This window comes from Oncorhynchus nerka, unplaced genomic scaffold (assembly GCF_034236695.1).
Source record: "Oncorhynchus nerka isolate Pitt River unplaced genomic scaffold, Oner_Uvic_2.0 unplaced_scaffold_1442, whole genome shotgun sequence".
Taxonomy (NCBI): domain Eukaryota; kingdom Metazoa; phylum Chordata; class Actinopteri; order Salmoniformes; family Salmonidae; genus Oncorhynchus; species Oncorhynchus nerka.
The window spans coordinates 12,575-30,000 of record NW_027039872.1 but is presented as its reverse complement, the minus strand read 5'-3'; the positions used below and the strand labels follow the sequence as shown (position 1 = coordinate 30,000).

At 48.8% G+C, this 17,426-nt stretch overlaps 1 pseudogene; it reads right to left on the bottom strand.

Moving 5' to 3' along the window:
* The window catches only part of LOC135568621 (RNA binding protein fox-1 homolog 1-like), a 49,273-nt pseudogene extending 48,968 nt beyond the window's left edge, over positions 1-305 (bottom strand).
* Positions 306-17,426: the final 17,121 nt, after the last annotated feature.

The following is a 17,426-nucleotide window of genomic DNA, read 5'->3' as shown; positions in this document are numbered from 1 at the left end:
CACCATCTTTCCTTCCTCTTTCTCCTCCATAAACACATCCAGCTGCTCTCCCTCCTTCCCTCCCTTCTTCCTCCCTTCTTCCTCCTGCCTCCAGCATCTGCCTGCCCACAGCTAGCATCAATTATGGATGGGGCGCTGTTCCCCGTGTGTGTGTGTGTGTTCAGTGGGTGTGTTCAGTGTGTGTGTGTGTGAGTGGGAGGGAGAGGAGTGAAGGGAGGGAGAGGAGTGAAGGGAGGGAGGGGAGTGAAGGGAGGGAGGGGAGTGAAGGGAGGGAGAGGAGTGAAGGGAGGGAGAGGAGTGAAGGGAGGGGGAGGAGTGAAGGGAGGGGGAAGAGTGAAGGGAGGGAGGGGAGTGAAGGGAGGGGTGTTCTAGAAAGTGGAGGAGTGGGTGTGTTCAGTGTATGTGTGTGTGTGAGTGGGAGGGAGAGGAGTGAAGGGAGGGAGAGGAGTGAAGGGAGGAGAGGAGTGAAGGGAGGGGGAGGAGTGAAGGGACGGGGAGGAGTGAAGGGAGGGAGAGGAGTGAAGGGAGGGGGAGGAGTGAAGGGAGGGAGAGGAGTGAAGGGAGGGGCTACCTTTTCTCTGTGTCTCTCTTTCTCTCTCCCTTTCTTTGTGTCTCTCTTTCTCCCTTTCTCCTTGTCTCTCTTCCTCTCTCCCTTTCTCCTTGTCCCTCTTCCTCTCTCCCTTTCTCCTTGTCCCTCTTCCTGTCTCCCTTTCTCCTTGTCTCTCTTCCTCTCTCCCTTTCTCCTTGTCTCTCTTCCTCTCTCCCTTTCTCCTTGTCCCTCTTCCTCTCTCCCTTTCTCCTTGTCCCTCTTCCTCTCTCCATTTCTCCTTGTCTCTCTTCCTCTCTCCCTTTCTCCTTGTCTCTCTTCCTCTCTCCTTGTCCCTCTTCCTCTCTCCCTTTCTCCTTGTCCCTCTTCCTCTCTCCCTTTCTCCTTGTCTCTCTTTCTCTCTCCATTTCTCCTTCCCTCTTTCTCTCTCCCATTCTCCTTGTCTCTATTTCTCTCTCCCATTCTCCTTGTCTCTCTTCCTCTCTCCCATTCTCCTTGTCTCTCTCCCTTTCTCCTTGTCCCTCTTCCTCTCTCCCTTTCTCCTTGTCTCTCTTTCTCACTCCATTTCTCCTTCCCTCTTTCTCTCTCCCATTCTCCTTGTCTCTATTTCTTTCTCCCATTCTCCTTCCCTCTTCCTCTCTCCCATTCTCCTTGTCTCTCTTTCTCTCTCCCATTCTCCTTGTCTCTCTCCCATTCCTCCTTGTCTCTCTTTCTCTCTCCTATTCTCATTGTCTCTCTCCCATTCTCATTGTCTCTCTTTCTCTCTCCCATTCTCCTTGTCTCTCTCCCATTCTCCTTGTCTCTATTTCTTTCTCCCATTCCTCCTTGTCTCTCTTTCTCTCTCCCATTCTCATTGTCTCTCTCCCATTCCTCCTTGTCTCTCTTTCTCTCTCCCATTCCTCCATGTCTCTCTTTCTCTCTCCCATTCTCATTGTCTCTCTCCCATTCTCATTGTCTCTCTTTCTCTCTCCCATTCTCCTTGTCTCTCTTTCTCTCTCCCATTCTCCTTGTCTCTCTTTCTCTCTCCCATTCTCCTTGTCTCTATTTCTCTCTCCCATTCTCCTTGTCTCTCTTTCTCTCTCCCATTCTCCTTGTCTCTCTTTCTCTCTCCCATTCTCCTTGTCTCTATTTCTCTCTCCCATTCTCATTGTCTCTCTTTCTCTCTCCCATTCTCCTTGTCTCTCTTTCTCTCTCCCATTCTCCTTGTCTCTCTTCCTCTCTCCCTTTCTCCTTGTCTCTCTTCCTCTCTCCCTTTCTCCTTGTCCCTCTTCCTCTCTCCATTTCTCCTTCCCTCTTTCTCTCTCCCATTCTCCTTGTCTCTCTTTCTCCCCATTCTCCTTCATTCTCCTTGTCTCTCTTTCTCTCTCCCATTCTCCTTGTCTCTCTCCCATTCTCCTTGTCTCTCTTTCTCTCTCCCATTCTCATTGTCTCTCTCCCATTCTCATTGTCTCTCGTTCTCTCTCCCATTCTCCTTGTCTCTATTTCTTTCTCCCATTTCTCCTTGTCTCTCTTTCTCTCTCCCATTCTCCTTGTCTCTCTCCCATTCCTCCTTGTCTCTCTTTCTCTCTCCCATTCTCATTGTCTCTCTCCCATTCTCCTTGTCTCTCTTTCTCTCTCCCATTCTCCTTGTCTCTCTTTCTCTCTCCCATTCTCCTTGTCTCTCTTTCTCTCTCCCATTCTCCTTGTCTCTCTTTCTCTCTCCCATTCTCCTTGTCTCTCTTTCTCTCTCCCATTCTCCTTGTCTCTATTTCTCTCTCCCATTCTCATTGTCTCTCTTTCTCTCTCCCATTCTCATTGTCTCTCTCCCATTCTCCTTGTCTCTCTTTCTCTCTCCCATTCTCCTTGTCTCTCTTCCTCTCTCCCTTTCTCCTTGTCTCTCTTCCTCTCTCCCTTTCTCCTTGTCCCTCTTCCTCTCTCCCTTTCTCCTTGTCTCTCTTTCTCTCTCCATTTCTCCTTCCCTCTTTCTCTCTCCCATTCTCCTTGTCTCTCTTTCTCTCTCCCATTCTCCTTGTCTCTCTTTCTCTCTCCCATTCTCCTTGTCTCTCTTTCTCTCTCCCATTCTCCTTGTCTCTCTCCCATTCCTCCTTGTCTCTCTTTCTCTCTCCCATTCTCATTGTCTCTCTCCCTCCCTTCTCATTGTCTCTCTTTCTCTCTCCCATTCTCCTTGTCTCTCTTTCTCTCTCCCATTTCTTTCTCCCATTTCTCCTTGTCCTTGTCTCTCTTCTCTCTCCCATTCTCCTTGTCTCTCTCCCATTCTCCTTGTCTCTCTTTCTCTCTCCCATTCTCCTTGTCTCTCTCCCATTCTCTCTCTTTCTCTCTTTCTCTCTTGTCTCTCTTTCTCTCTCCCATTCTCCATTCTCATTGTCTCTCTTTCTCTCTCTCCATTCTCCTTGTCTCTCTTTCTCTCTCCCATTCTCCTTGTCTCTCTTTCTCTCTCCCATTCTCCTTGTCTCTCTCCCATTCCTCCTTGTCTCTCTTTCTCTCTCCCATTCTCATTGTCTCTCTCCCATTCTCATTGTCTCTCTTTCTCTCTCCCATTCTCCTTGTCTCTCTTTCTCTCTCCCATTCTCTCCTGTCTCTCTTTCTCTCTCCCATTCTCTTGTCTCTCTCCCATTCTCCTTGTCTCTCTTTCTCTCTCCCATTCTCCTTGTCTCTCTTTCCTCTCCCCACATTCTCTTGTCTCTCTTTCTCTCTCCCATTCTCCTTGTCTCTCTTTCTCTCTCCCATTCTCCTTGTCTCTCTTTCTCTCTCCCATTCTCATTGTCTCTCTCCCCCATTCTCATTGTCTCTCTTTCTCTCTCCCATTCTCCTTGTCTCTCTTTCTCTCTCCCATTTCTCCTTGTCTCTCTTTCTCTCCCATTCTCCTTCTCCTCCTTCTCTCTTTCTCTCTCCCATTCTCATTGTCTCTCTTTCTCTCCCATTCTCCTTGTCTCTCTTTCTCTCTCCCATTCTCCTTGTCTCTCTTTCTCTCTCCCATTCTCCTTGTCTCTCTTTCTCTCCCATTCCCATTCTCCTTGTCTCTCTTTCTCTCTCCCATTCTCCTTGTCTCTCTTTCTCTCTTCTCCTTGTCATTTCTCCTTCCCTCTCTTTCTCTCTCCCTCCTTGTCTCTCCATTCTCCTTGTCTCTATTTCTCTCTCCCATTCTCCTTGTCTCTCTTCCTCTCTCCCATTCTCCTTGTCTCTCTCCCATTCTCCTTGTCTCTCTTTCTCTCTCCCTTTCTCCTTGTCTCTCTTTCTCTCTCCCCATTTCCTTCTCCCATTCTCTTGTCTCTCTCCCATTCTCCTTGTCTCTATTTCTTTCTCCCATTCTCCTTCTCTCTCTTTTCTCTCTCCCATTCTCCTTGTCTCTCTTTTCTCTCCCATTCTCCTTGTCTCTCTCCATTCTCCTTGTCTCTCTTTCTCTCTCCCATTCTCTTGTCATTGTCTCTCTCCCATTCTCCTTGTCTCTCTCCCTTTCTCCTTGTCCCTCTTTCTCTCTCCCTTTCTCCTTGTCTCTCTTTCTCTCTCCATTTCTCCTTCCCTCTTTCTCTCTCCCATTCTCCTTGTCTCTATTTCTCTCTCCCATTCTCCTTGTCTCTTTTCTCTCTCCCATTCTCCTTGTCTCTCTTTCTCTCTCCCATTCTCCTTGTCTCTCTCCCATTCCTCCTTGTCTCTCTTTCTCTCTCCCATTCTCATTGTCTCTCTCCCATTCTCATTGTCTCTCTTTCTCTCTCCCATTCTCCTTGTCTCTCTTTCCTCTCCCATTCTCCTTGTCTCTCTTTCTCTCTCCCATTCTCCTTGTCTCTCTCCCATTTCTCTCTCCCATTCTCCTTGTCTCTCTTTCTCTCTCCCATTCTCATTGTCTCTCTCCCATTCTCCTTGTCTCTCTTTCTCTCTCCCATTCTCCATGTCTCTCTTTCTCTCTCCCATTCTCCTTGTCTCTCTCCCATTCTCATTGTCTCTCTTTCTCTCTCCCATTCTCCTTGTCTCTCTTTCTCTCTTCTCCCTTTCTCCTTCCCATTCTCTTTTCTCTCTCCCATTCTCCTTGTCTCTCTTTCTCTCTCCCATTCTCCTTGTCTCTCTTTCTCTCTCCCATTCTCCTTGTCTCTCTTTCTCTCTCCCATTCTCCTTGTCTCTCTTTCTCTCTCCCATTCTCCTTGTCTCTCTTTCTCTCTCCCATTCTCCTTGTCTCTCCTCTCTCCATTCTCATTGTCTCTCTTTCTCTCCCATTCTCCTTGTCTCTCTTTCTCTCTCCCATTCTCCTTGTCTCTCTTCCTCTCTCCCTTTCTCCTTGTCTCTCTTCCTCTCTCCCTTTCTCCTTGTCTCTCTTTCTCTCTCCCTTCTCCTTGTCTCTCTTTCTCTCTCTCCCATTCTCCTTGTCTCTCTTTCTCTCTCCCATTCTCCTTGTCTCTCTTTCTCTCTCCCATTCTCCTTGTCTCTCTTTCTCTCTCCTCATTCTCCTTGTCTCTCTCCCATTCTCCTTGTCTCTCTTTCTCTCTCTCCCATTCTCTTCTCTCTCTCCCTTCTCCCATTCTCCTTGTCTCTCTTCTCTCTCCCATTCTCCTTGTCTCTCTTTCTCTTCTCCCATTCTCCTTGTCTCTTTCTCTCTCCCATTCTCATTGTCTCTCTCCCATTCTCATTGTCTCTCTTTCTCTCTCCCATTCTCCTTGTCTCTCTTTCTCTCCCATTCTCCTTGTCTCTCTTTCTCTCTCCCCATTCTCCTTGTCTCTCTTCTTTCTCTCTCCCATTCTCCTTGTCTCTCTCCCATTCTCCTTGTCTCTCTTTCTCTCTCTCCCATTCTCCATTGTCTCTCTCCCATTCTCCTTGTCTCTTTCTCTCTCCCATTCTCCTTGTCTCTCTTTCTCTCTCCCATTCTCCTTGTCTCTCTTTCTCTCTCCCATTCTCCTTGTCTCTCTCCCTTCCCTCTCCTTGTCTCTCTTTCTCTCTCCCATTCTCCTTGTCTCTCTTTCCCATTCTCCATTCTCCTTGTCTCTCTTTCTCTCTCCCATTCTCCTTGTCTCTCTTTCTCTCTCCCATTCTCCTTGTCTCTCTTTCTCTCTCCCATTCTCATTGTCTCTCTCCCATTCTCTCCTTGTCTCTCTTTCTCTCTCCCATTCTCCTTGTCTCTCTTTCTCTCTCCCATTCTCCTTGTCTCTCTTCTCTCTCTCCCATTCTCCTTGTCTCTCTTTCTCTCCCCATTCTCATTGTCTCTCTCCCTTTCTCCTTGTCTCTCTTTCTCTCTCCCATTCTCCTTGTCTCTTTTTCTCTTCTCCATTCTCCTTGTCTCTCTTTCTCTCTCCCATTCTCCTTGTCTCTCTTTCTCTCTCCCATTCTCCTTGTCTCTCTCTCCATTCTCCTTGTCTCTCTTTCTCTCTCCCATTCTCCTTGTCCCATTCTCCTTGTCTCTCTTTCTCTCTCCCATTCTCCTTGTCTCTCTTTCTCTCTCCCATTCTCCTTGTCTCTCTTTCTCTCCCCATTCTCCTTGTCTCTCTTTCTCTCTCCCTTTCTCCTTGTCTCTCTTTCTCTCATTCTCATTTCTCCTTGTCTCTCTTTCTCCTCCCATTCTCCTTGTCTCTCTTTCTCTCTCCCATTCTCCTTGTCTCTCTTTCTCTCTCCCATTCTCCTTGTCTCTCTTTCTCTCTCCCATTCTCCTTCTCCTTTCTCTCTCCCATTCTCCTTGTCTCTCTTTCTCTCTCCCATTCTCATTGTCTCTCTCCCATTCTCCTTGTCTCTCTCCCTTTTCTCCTTGTCTCTCTTCTCTCTCCCATTTCTCCTTGTCTCTCTTTCTCTTCTCCTTTCTCTCCTTCCTCTTTCTCTCTCCCATTCTCCTTGTCTCTCTTTCTTTCTCCCATTCTCCTTGTCTCTCTTTCTCTCTCCCATTCTCCTTGTCTCTCTTTCTCTCTCCCATTCTCCTTGTCTCTCTCCCATTCTCCTTGTCTCTCTTTCTCTCTCCCATTCTCCTTGTCTCTCTCCCATTCTCATTGTCTCTCTTTCTCTCTCCCATTCTCCTTGTCTCTCTCCCATTCTCCTTGTCTCTCTTTCTCTCTCTTCATTTCTCCTTGTCTCTTTTCTTTCTCCCATTCCTCCTTGTCTCTCTTTCTCTCTCCCATTCTCCTTGTCTCTCTCCCATTCCTCCTTGTCTCTCTTTCTCTCTCCCCATTCTCCTGTCTCTCTTTCTCTCTCCCATTCTCATTGTCTCTCTCCCATTCTCATTGTCTCTCTTTCTCTCTCCCATTCTCCTTGTCTCTCTTTCTCTCTCCCATTCTCCTTGTCTCTCTTTCTCTCTCCCATTCTCCTTGTCTCTCTTTCTCTCTCCCATTCTCCTTGTCTCTATTTCTCTCTCCCATTCTCCTTGTCTCTCTTTCTCTCTCCCATTCTCCTTGTCTCTCTCTTTCTCTCTCCCATTCTCCTTGTCTCTCTTTCTCTCTCCCATTCTCCTTGTCTCTCTTTCTCTCTCCCATTCTCATTGTCTCTCTTTCTCTCTCCCATTCTCCTTGTCTCTCTTTCTCTCTCCCCTTTCTCCTTGTCTCTCTCTTTCTCTCTCCCTTTCTCCTTGTCTCTCTTCCTCTCTCCCTTTCTCCTTGTCTCTCTTTCTCTCTCCATTTCTCCTTGTCTCTCTTTCTCTCTCCCATTCTCCTTCCCATTCTCTTGTCTCTCTCCTCTCTCCCATTCTCCTTGTCTCTCTTTCTCTCTCCCATTCTCCTTGTCTCTCTCCCATTCTCCTTGTCTCTCTTTCTCTCTCCCATTCTCATTGTCTCTCTCCCATTCTCATTGTCTCTCTTCTCTCTCCCATTCTCCTTGTCTCTCTTTCTCTCTCCCATTTCTCCTTGTCTCTCTTTCTCTCTCCCATTCTCATTGTCTCTCTCCCTCTTCTCCATTCTCTCTCTTTCTCTCTCCCATTCTCCTTTCTCTTTCTTGTCTCCCATTTCTCCTTGTCTCTCTTTCTCTCTCCCATTCTCCTTGTCTCTCTTTCTCTTGTCCCATTCTCATTGTCTCTCTCCCATTCTCCCATTCTCTCTTTCTCTCTCCCATTCTCCTTGTCTCTCTTTCTCTCTCCCATTCTCCTTGTCTCTCTTTCTCTCTCCCATTCTCCTTGTCTCTCTTTCTCTCTCCCATTCTCATTGTCTCTCTCCCTTTCTCCTTTCTCTCTTGTCTTCTCTCTCCCATTCTCCTTGTCTCTCTTTCTCTCTCCCATTCTCCTTGTCTCTCTTTCTCTCTCCCATTCTCCTTGTCTCTCTTTCTCTCTCCCATTCTCCTTGTCTCTCTTTCTCTCTCCATTCTCCTTGTCTCCTTGTCTCTTTCTCTCTCCCATTCTCCTTTTCTCTCTTCTTTCTCTCTCCCATTCTCCTTGTCCCTCTTCCTTGTCTCTCCATTTCTCCTTCCTCTCTTTCTCTCTCCCATTCTCCTTGTCTCTCTTTCTTTCTCCCATTCTCCTTGTCTCTCTTCCTCTCTCTCCATTCTCATTGTCTCTCTTTCTCTCTCCCATTCTCCTTGTCTCTCTTTCTCTCTCCATTTCTCCTTGTCCTCTTTCTTTCTCTCTCCCTCTCTCCATTCTCCTTGTCTCTCTTTCTCTCTCCCATTCTCCTTCTCTCTTTCTCTCTCCCATTCTCCTTGTCTCTCTTTCTCTCTCCCATTCTCCTTGTCTCTCTTTCTCTCTCCCATTCTCCTTGTCTCTCTCCCATTCCTCCTTGTCTCTCTTTCTCTCTCCCATTCTCATTGTCTCTCTCCCATTCTCATTGTCTCTCTTTCTCTCTCCCATTCTCCTTGTCTCTATTTCTTTCTCCAATTTCTCCTTGTCTCTCTTTCTCTCTCCCATTCTCCTTGTCTCTCTTTCTCTCTCCCATTCTCATTGTCTCTCTCCCTCCCATTCTCCTTGTCTCTCTTTCTCTCTCCCATTCTCTCTCTTGTCTTCTCTTTCTCTCTCCCATTCTCATTGTCTCTCTCTTTCTCTCTCCCATTCTCCTTGTCTCTCTTCTCTCTCCCATTCTCCTTGTCTCTCTTTCTCTCTCCCATTCTCCTTGTCTCTCTTTCTCTCTCCCATTCTCCTTGTCTCTCTTTCTCTCTCTCTCTCATTCTCCTTGTCTCTCTTTCTCTCTCCCATTCTCCTTGTTGTCTCTCTCTCCCATTCTCCTTGTCTCTCTTTCTCTCTCCCATTCTCCTTCTCTCTTTTCTCTCTCCCATTCTCCTTGTCTCTCTCCCATTCTCCTTGTCTCTCTTTCTCTCTCCCATTCTCATTGTCTCTTCTCTCTCCCATTCTCCTTGTCTCTCTTTCTCTCTCCCATTCTCCTTGTCTCTCTTTCTCTCTCCATTTCTCCTTCCCTCTTTCTCTCTCCCATTCTCCTTGTCTCTCTTTCTTTCTCCCCCATTCTCCTTGTCTCTCTTCCTCTCTCCCCATTCTCATTGTCTCTCTTTCTCTCTCTTTCTTCTCCTTGTCTCTCTTTCTCTCTCCCTTTCTCCTTGTCTCTCTTTCTCTCTCCCATTCTCCTTGTCTCTCTTTCTCTCTCCCATTCTCCTTGTCTCTTTCTCTCTTTCCATTCTCCCATTCTCTCTTGTTCTCATTTCTCTCTCCCATTCTCCTTGTCTCTCTTTCTCTCTCCCATTCTCCTTGTCTCTCTTTCTCTCTCCCATTCTCCTTGTCTCTCTCCCATTCCTCCTTGTCTCTCGTTCTCTCTCCCATTCTCATTGTCTCTCTCCCATTCTCATTGTCTCTCTTTCTCTCTCCCATTCTCCTTGTCTCTATTTCTTTCTCCCATTTCTCCTTGTCTCTCTTTCTCTCTCCCATTATCCTTGTCTCTCTTTCTCTCTCCCATTCTCATTGTCTCTCTCCCTTTCTCCTTGTCTCTCTTTCTCTCTCCCATTCCTCCTTGTCTCTCTTTCTCTCTCCCATTCTCCTTGTCTCTCTTTCTCTCTCCCATTCTCCTTGTCTCTCTTCCTCTCTCCCTTTCTCCTTGTCTCTCTTCCTCTCCCTTTCTCCTTGTCCCTCTTCCTCTCTCCCTTTCTCCTTGTCTCTCTTTCTCTCTCCCATTCTCCTTGTCTCTCTTTCTCTCTCCCATTCTCATTGTCTCTCTCCCTTTCTCCTTGTCTCTCTTTCTCTCTCCCATTCCTCCTTGTCTCTCTTTCTCTCTCCCATTCTCCTTGTCTCTTTCTCTCTCCTCTCCCATTCTCATTGTCTCTCTTTCTCTCTCCCATTCTCATTGTCTCTCTTTCTCTCTTGTCTCTCTCTTCCCTTGTCTCTCTTTCTCTCTCCATTCTCCTTGTCTCTCTTTCTCATTCTCATTGTCTCTCTTTCTCTCTCCCATTCTCCTTGTCTCTCTCCCATTCTCCCATTCTCTCATTGTCTCTCTCCCATTCTCCTTGTCTCTCTTTCTCTCTCCCATTCTCCTTGTCTCTCTTTCTCTCTCCCATTCTCCTTGTCTCTCTTTCTCTCTCCCATTCTCCTTGTCTCTTTCTCTCTCCCATTCTCCTTGTCTCTCTTTCTCCCATTCTCCTTGTCCCTCTTTCTCTCCCATTCTTGTCTCTCTTTCTCTCTCCCATTCTCCTTGTCTCTCTCTTCTCTCTCCCATTCTCATTGTCTCTCTTTCTCTCTTTCTCCTTGTCTCTCTTTCTCTCTCCCATTCCTCCTTGTCTCTCTCCCATTTCTTGTCTCTCTCCCCATTCTCCTTGTCTCTCTTTCTCTCTCCCCCATTCTCCTTGTCTCTCTTTCTCTCTCCCATTCTCATTGTCTCTCTTTCTCTCTCCCATTCTCATTGTCTCTCTCCCATTCTCCTTGTCTCTCTCTCTCCCATTCTCCTTGTCTCTCTTTCTCTCTCCCATTCTCATTGTCTCTCTCTCCCATTCTCCTTGTCTCTTTTCCCATTCTCCTTGTCTTTCTCTCCCATTCTCTCTTGTCTCTCTCCTTGTCTCTTTCTCCCATTCTCTTGTCTCTCTTTCTCTCTCCCATTCTCCTTGTCTTTTCTCTCTCCCATTCCTCCTTGTCTCTCTTTCTCTCTCCCATTCCTCCTTTCTCCTTGTCTCTCTCCCATTCTCCTTGTCTCTCTCTCTCTCATTCTCCTTGTCTCTCTTTCTCTCTCCCATTCTCATTGTCTCTCTCCCTTTCTCCTTGTCTCTCTTTCTCTCTCCCATTCTCCTTGTCTCTCTTCCTCTCTCCCATTCTCCTTGTCTCTCTTTCTCTCTCCCATTCTCCTTGACTCTCTTTAAACTCTCTTTTTCAATCATTCTCATGTGTCTGTTCTGTCCATCCATTCTTTGATATTCTTTGTTTCTAACAATAGAAATTCCTCTGCGGCATATATTTCATTTACCACACGGTACTGTCTGAAGCATGTAGCTAGACTGGTCTGTCTCCGGGTCTGGGTCAGGGTTAGACAGAGACTGGTCTCTCTCTAGGTCTGGGTCAGGGTTAGATGGAGAATGGTCTCTCTCTAGGTCTGGGTCAGGGTTAGACGGAGAATGGTCTCTCTCTAGGTCTGGGACAGGGTTAGACAGAGAATGGTCTCTCTCTAGGTCTGGGACTGGGTTAGACAGAGAATGGTCTCTCTCTAGGACTGGGTCAGGGTTAGACGATGAATGGTCTCTCTCTAGGTCTGGGTCAGACGGAGAATGGTCTCTCTCTAGGTCTGGGTCAGGGTTAGACAGAGACTGGTCTGTCTCCGGGTCTGGGTCAGGGTTAGACAGAGACTGGCCTGTCTCCGGGTCTGGGTCAGGGTTAGACAGAGACTGGTCTGTCTCCGGGTCTGGGTCAGGGTTAGACAGAGACTGGTCTGTCTCCAGGTCTGGGTCACGGTTAGACAGAGACTGGTCTGTCTCCGGGTCTAGGTCAGGGTTAGACAGAGACTGGTCTCTCTCTAGGTCCGGGTCAGGGTAAGACAGAGACTGGTCTGTCTCCGGGTCTGGGTCAGGGTTAGACAGAGACTGGTCTGTCTCCGGGTCTGGGTTAGGGTTAGATGGAGACTGGTCTCTCTCCAGGTCTGGGTCAGGGTTAGACATAGAATGGTCTCTCTCTAGGTCTGGGTCAGGGTAAGACAGAGACTGGTCTGTCTCCGGGTCTGGGTCAGGGTTAGACAGAGACTGGTCTCTCTCTAGGTAAGGGTCAGGGTAAGACAGAGACTGGTCTCTCTCCAGGTCTGGGTCAGGGTAAGACAGAGACTGGTCTCTCTCTAGGTCTGGGTCAGGGTTAGACAGAGACTGGTCTCTCTCTAGGTCTGGGTCAGGGTTAGACAGAGACTGGTCTCTCTCCAGGTCTGGGTCAGGGTTAGACAGAGACTGGTCTCTCTCCAGGTCTGAATCAGGGCTAGATGGAGACTGGTTTCTCTCCAGGTCTGGGTTAGGGTTAGACAGAGACTGGTCTCTCTGCGGGTCTCGGTCAGGGTTAGACAAAGACTGGTCTCCCTCCAGGTCTGAATCAGGGCTAGATGGAGACTGGTTTCTCTCCAGGTCTGGGTCAGGGTTAGACAGAGACTGGTCTCTCTCTCTAGGTCTGGGTCAGGGTAAGACAGAGACTGGTCTCTCTCCAGGTCTGGGTCAGGGTTAGACAGAGACTGGTCTCTCTCCAGGTCTGAATCAGGGCTAGATGGAGACTGGTTTCTCTCCAGGTCTGGGTCAGTGTTAGACAGAGACTGGTCTCTCTCCGGGTCTCGGTCAGGGTTAGACAAAGACTGGTCTCCCTCCAGGTCTGAATCAGGGCTAGATGGAGACTGGTTTCTCTCCAGGTCTGAATCAGGACTAGATGGAGACTGGTCTCTCTCCAGGTCTGAATCAGGACTAGATGGAGACTGGTCTCTCTCCGGGTCTCGGTCAGGGTTAGACAAAGACTGGTTTCTCTCCAGGTCTGAATCAGGGCTAGATGGAGACTGGTTTCTCTCCAGGTCTGAATCAGGACTAGATGGAGACTGGTCTCTCTCCGGGTCTCGGTCAGGACTAGATGGAGACTGGTCTCTCTCCTGGTCTGAATCAGGACTAGATGGAGACTGGTCTCTCTCCAGGTCTGAATCAGGACTAGATGGAGACTGGTCTCTCTCCAGGTCTGAATCAGGACTAGATGGAGACTGGTCTCTCTCCAGGTCTGAATCAGGACTAGATGGAGACTGGTCTCTCTCAGGTCTGAATCAGGGCTAGATGGAGACTGGTCTCTCTCCAGGTCTGAATCAGGGCTAGATGGAGACTGGTCTCTCTCCAGGTCTGAATCAGGACTAGATGGAGACTGGTCTCTCTCCAGGTCTGAATCAGGACTAGATGGAGACTGGTCTCTCTCCAGGTCTGAATCAGGGTCTAGATTAGAGACTGGTCTCTCTCCAGGTCTGAATCAGGGCTAGATGGAGACTGGTTTCTCTCAGGTCTGAATCAGGACTAGACAGGAGACTGGTCTCTCTCCAGGTCTGAATCAGGACTAGATGGAGACTGGTCTCTCTCCAGGTCTGAATCAGGGCTAGATGGAGACTGGTTTCTCTCCAGGTCTGAATCAGGGCTAGATGGAGACTGGTTTCTCTCCAGGTCTGAATCAGGACTAGATGGAGACTGGTCTCTCTCCGGGTCTCGGTCAGGACTAGATGGAGACTGGTCTCTCTCATGGTCTGAATCAGGACTAGATGGAGACTGGTCTCTCTCCAGGTCTGAATCAGGACTAGATGGAGACTGGTCTCTCTCCAGGTCTGAATCAGGACTAGATGGAGACTGGTCTCTCTCCAGGTCTGAATCAGGACTAGATGGAGACTGGTCTCTCTCCAGGTCTGAATCAGGGCTAGATGGAGACTGGTCTCTCTCCAGGTCTGAATCAGGACTAGATGGAGACTGGTCTCTCCAGGTCTGAATCAGGGCTAGATGGAGACTGGTCTCTCTCCAGGTCTGAATCAGGACTAGATGGAGACTGGTCTCTCCAGGTCTGAATCAGGACTAGATGGAGACTGGTCTCTCTCCAGGTCTGAATCAGGGCTAGATGGAGACTGGTCTCTCTCCAGGTCTGAATCAGGGCTAGATGGAGACTGGTCTCTCTCCAGGTCTGAATCAGGGCTAGATGGAGACTGGTCTCTCTCCAGGTCTGAATCAGGACTAGATGGAGACTGGTCTCTCTCCAGGTCTGAATCAGGGCTAGACAGAGACTGGTCTCTCTCCAGGTCTGAATCAGGGCTAGACAGAGACTGGTCTCTCTCCAGGTCTGAATCAGGGCTAGATGGAGACTGGTCTCTCTCCAGGTCTGAATCAGGGCTAGACGGAGACTGGTCTCTCTCCAGGTCTGAATCAGGACTAGATGGAGACTGGTCTCTCCAGGTCTGAATCAGGACTAGATGGAGACTGGTCTCTCTCCAGGTCTGAATCAGGGCTAGATGGAGACTGGTCTCTCTCCAGGTCTGAATCAGGACTAGATGGAGACTGGTCTCTCTCCAGGTCTGAATCAGGACTAGATGGAGACTGGTCTCTCTCCAGGTCTGAATCAGGGCTAGACAGAGACTGGTCTCTCTCCAGGTCTGAATCAGGGCTAGACAGAGACTGGTCTCTCTCCAGGTCTGAATCAGGGCTAGACAGAGACTGGTCTCTCTCCAGGTCTGAATCAGGACTAGACAGAGACTGGTTTCTCTCCAGGTCTGAATCAGGGCTAGACAGAGACTGGTCTCTCTCCAGGTCTGAATCAGGACTAGACAGAGACTGGTTTCTCTCCAGGTCTGAATCAGGACTAGACAGAGACTGGTTTCTCTCCAGGTCTGAATCAGGGCTAGACAGAGACTGGTCTCTCTCCAGGTCTGAATCAGGACTAGACAGAGACTGGTTTCTCTCCAGGTCTGAATCAGGACTAGACAGAGACTGGTCTCTCTCCAGGTCTGAATCAGGGCTAGATGGAGACTGGTCTCTCTCCAGGTCTGAATCAGGGCTAGACAGAGACTGGTCTCTCTCCAGGTCTGAATCAGGACTAGATGGAGACTGGTTTCTATCCAGGTCTGAATCAGGGCTAGACAGAGACTGGTCTCTCTCCAGGTCTGAATCAGGGCTAGACAGAGACTGGTTTCTCTCCAGTTCCGGATTATTGATCACCCATTACTGTTGACTGGGAACAACGGTATGGGCTGAAGGGTGATGGAGGGAGGGGTGATGGAGGGAGGGGTGAGGAGGGAGAGAGGGAGGGAGGGGTGATGAGGGAGAGAGGGAGGGAGGAGGGAGGGTGAGGAGGGAGGGGTGAGGAGGGAGGGAGGGAGTACCCAGGAGGGAGGGAGGGGTGAGGGAGGGAGGGGAGGGGTGAGGAGGGAGGGAGGGAGGGGTGATGATTAGGGAGAGAGGGAGGAGGGAGGGTGAGGAGGGAGAGAGGGAGGGGAGGGAGGGTGAGGAGGGAGGGGAGGGAGGATGGAGGGAGGGAGGGGGGGGTGAAGGGAGGAAGGGAGGGTGATGGAGGGAGGTGATGGAGGGGGAGGGAGGGAGGGAGGACAGGGGTGAGGGGGGAGGGGATGGAGGGAGGGATGGAGGAGGGAGGGGGAGGAGGGAGGGAGGGAGGAGGAGGAGGGAGGGGTGACCTCCAGGGGGAGGGAGGGATGGAGGAGGGAGGGAGGAGGAGTGACAGGGGTGATGGAGGGAGGGAGTGTGGGGGGGTGAGGGAACACACACAAACATAAACACACAGACTTTGGTGACATTAATAATGTAGTCTTTCTGGGAACAGAACACACACCTCCATTAGTTACCCATGTCACAGTGAGCTGGTGAACACACACCTCCATTAGTTACCCATGTCACAGTGTTCTGGTGAACACAGGACCTCCATTAGTTACCCATGTCACAGTGTTCTGGTGATGGATGGAGGGTTACCCATGTCACAGTGTTCTGGGAACACACACCTCCATTAGTTACCCATGTCACAGTTGGCTGGTGAACACACATTAGTTACCCATGTCACAGTGTTCTGGAACACACACCTCCATTAGTTACCCATGTCACAGAGGGGTGAACACACATCCATGATGTCACAAACACCTCCATTAGTTACCCATGTCACAGTGGGCTGGTGAACCATCCCATGTCATAAACACCTCCATTAGTTACACAGTGTTCTGGAAGTCTGACACACCTCCATTAGTTACCCATGTCACTCTCCATCTCCGCATAAACACATTAAGTTACCCATGTCACAGTGTTCTGGTGAACACACACCTCCATTAGTTACCCATGTCACAGTGTTCTGGTGAACACACACCTCCATTAGTTACCCATGTCACAGTGTTCTGGTGAACACACACCTCCATTAGTTACCCATGTCACAGTGTTCTGGTGAACACACACCTCCATTAGTTACCCATGTCACAGTGTTCTGGTGAACACACACCTCCATTAGTTACCCATGTCACAGTGTTCTGGTGAACACACACCTCCACACACCTATTACCCATGTCACAGTGTTCTGGTGAACACACACCTCCATTAGTTACCCATGTCACAGTGTTCTGGTGAACACACACCTCCATTAGTTACCCATGTCACAGTGTTCTGGTGAACACACACCTCCATTAGTTACCCATGTCACAGTGTTCTGGTGAACACACACCCATCCATTAGTTACCCATGTCACAGTGTTCTGGTGAACACACACCTCCATTAGTTACCCATGTCACAGTGTTCTGTGTGAACACACACACCCCATTAGTTACCCATGTCACAGTGTTCTGGTGAACACACACCTCCATTAGTTACCCATGTCACAGTGTTCTGGTGAACACACACCTCCATTAGTTACCCATGTCACAGTGTTCTGGTGAACACACACCTCCATTAGTTACCCATGTCACAGTGTTCTGGTGAACACACACCTCCATTAGTTACCCATGTCACAGTGTTCTGGTGAACACACACCTCCATTAGTTACCCATGTCACAGTGTTCTGGTGAACACACACCTCCATTAGTTACCCATGTCACAGTGTTCTGGTGAACACACACCTCCATTAGTTACCCATGTCACAGTGTTCTGGTGAACACACACCCCCATTAGTTACCCATGTCACAGTGTTCTGGTGAGGTTTAAACAGAACACACACCTCCATTAGTTACCCATGTCACAGTGTTCTGGTGAACACACACCTCCATTAGTTACCCATGTCACAGTGTTCTGGTGAACACACACCTCCATTAGTTACCCATGTCACAGTGTTCTGGTGAACACACACCTCCATTAGTTACCCATGTCACAGTGTTCTGGTGAACACACACCTCCATTAGTTACCCATGTCACAGTGTTCTGGTGAACACACACCTCCATTAGTTACCCATGTCACAGTGTTCTGGTGAACACACACCTCCATTAGTTACCCATGTCACAGTGTTCTGGTGAACACACACCTCCATTAGTTACCCATGTCACAGTGTTCTGGTGAACACACACCTCCATTAGTTACCCATGTCACAGTGTTCTGGTGAACACACACCTCCATTAGTTACCCATGTCACAGTGTTCTGGTGAACACACACCTCCATTAGTTACCCATGTCACAGTGTTCTGGTGAACACACACCTCCATTAGTTACCCATGTCACAGTGTTCTGGTGAACACACACCTCCATTAGTTACCCATGTCACAGTGTTCTGGTGAACACACACCTCCATTAGTTACCCATGTCACAGTGTTCTGGTGAACACACACCTCCATTAGTTACCCATGTCACAGTGTTCTGGTGAACACACACCTCCATTAGTTACCCATGTCACAGTGTTCTGGTGAACACACACCTCCATTAGTTACCCATGTCACAGTGGGCTGGTGAACACACACCTCCATTAGTTACCCATGTCACAGTGTTCTGGTGAACACACACCTCCATTAGTTACCCATGTCACAGTGTTCTGGTGAACACACACCTCCATTAGTTACCCATGTCACAGTGGGTGTTCTGGTGAACTGGTGAACACACACCTCCATTAGTTACCCATGT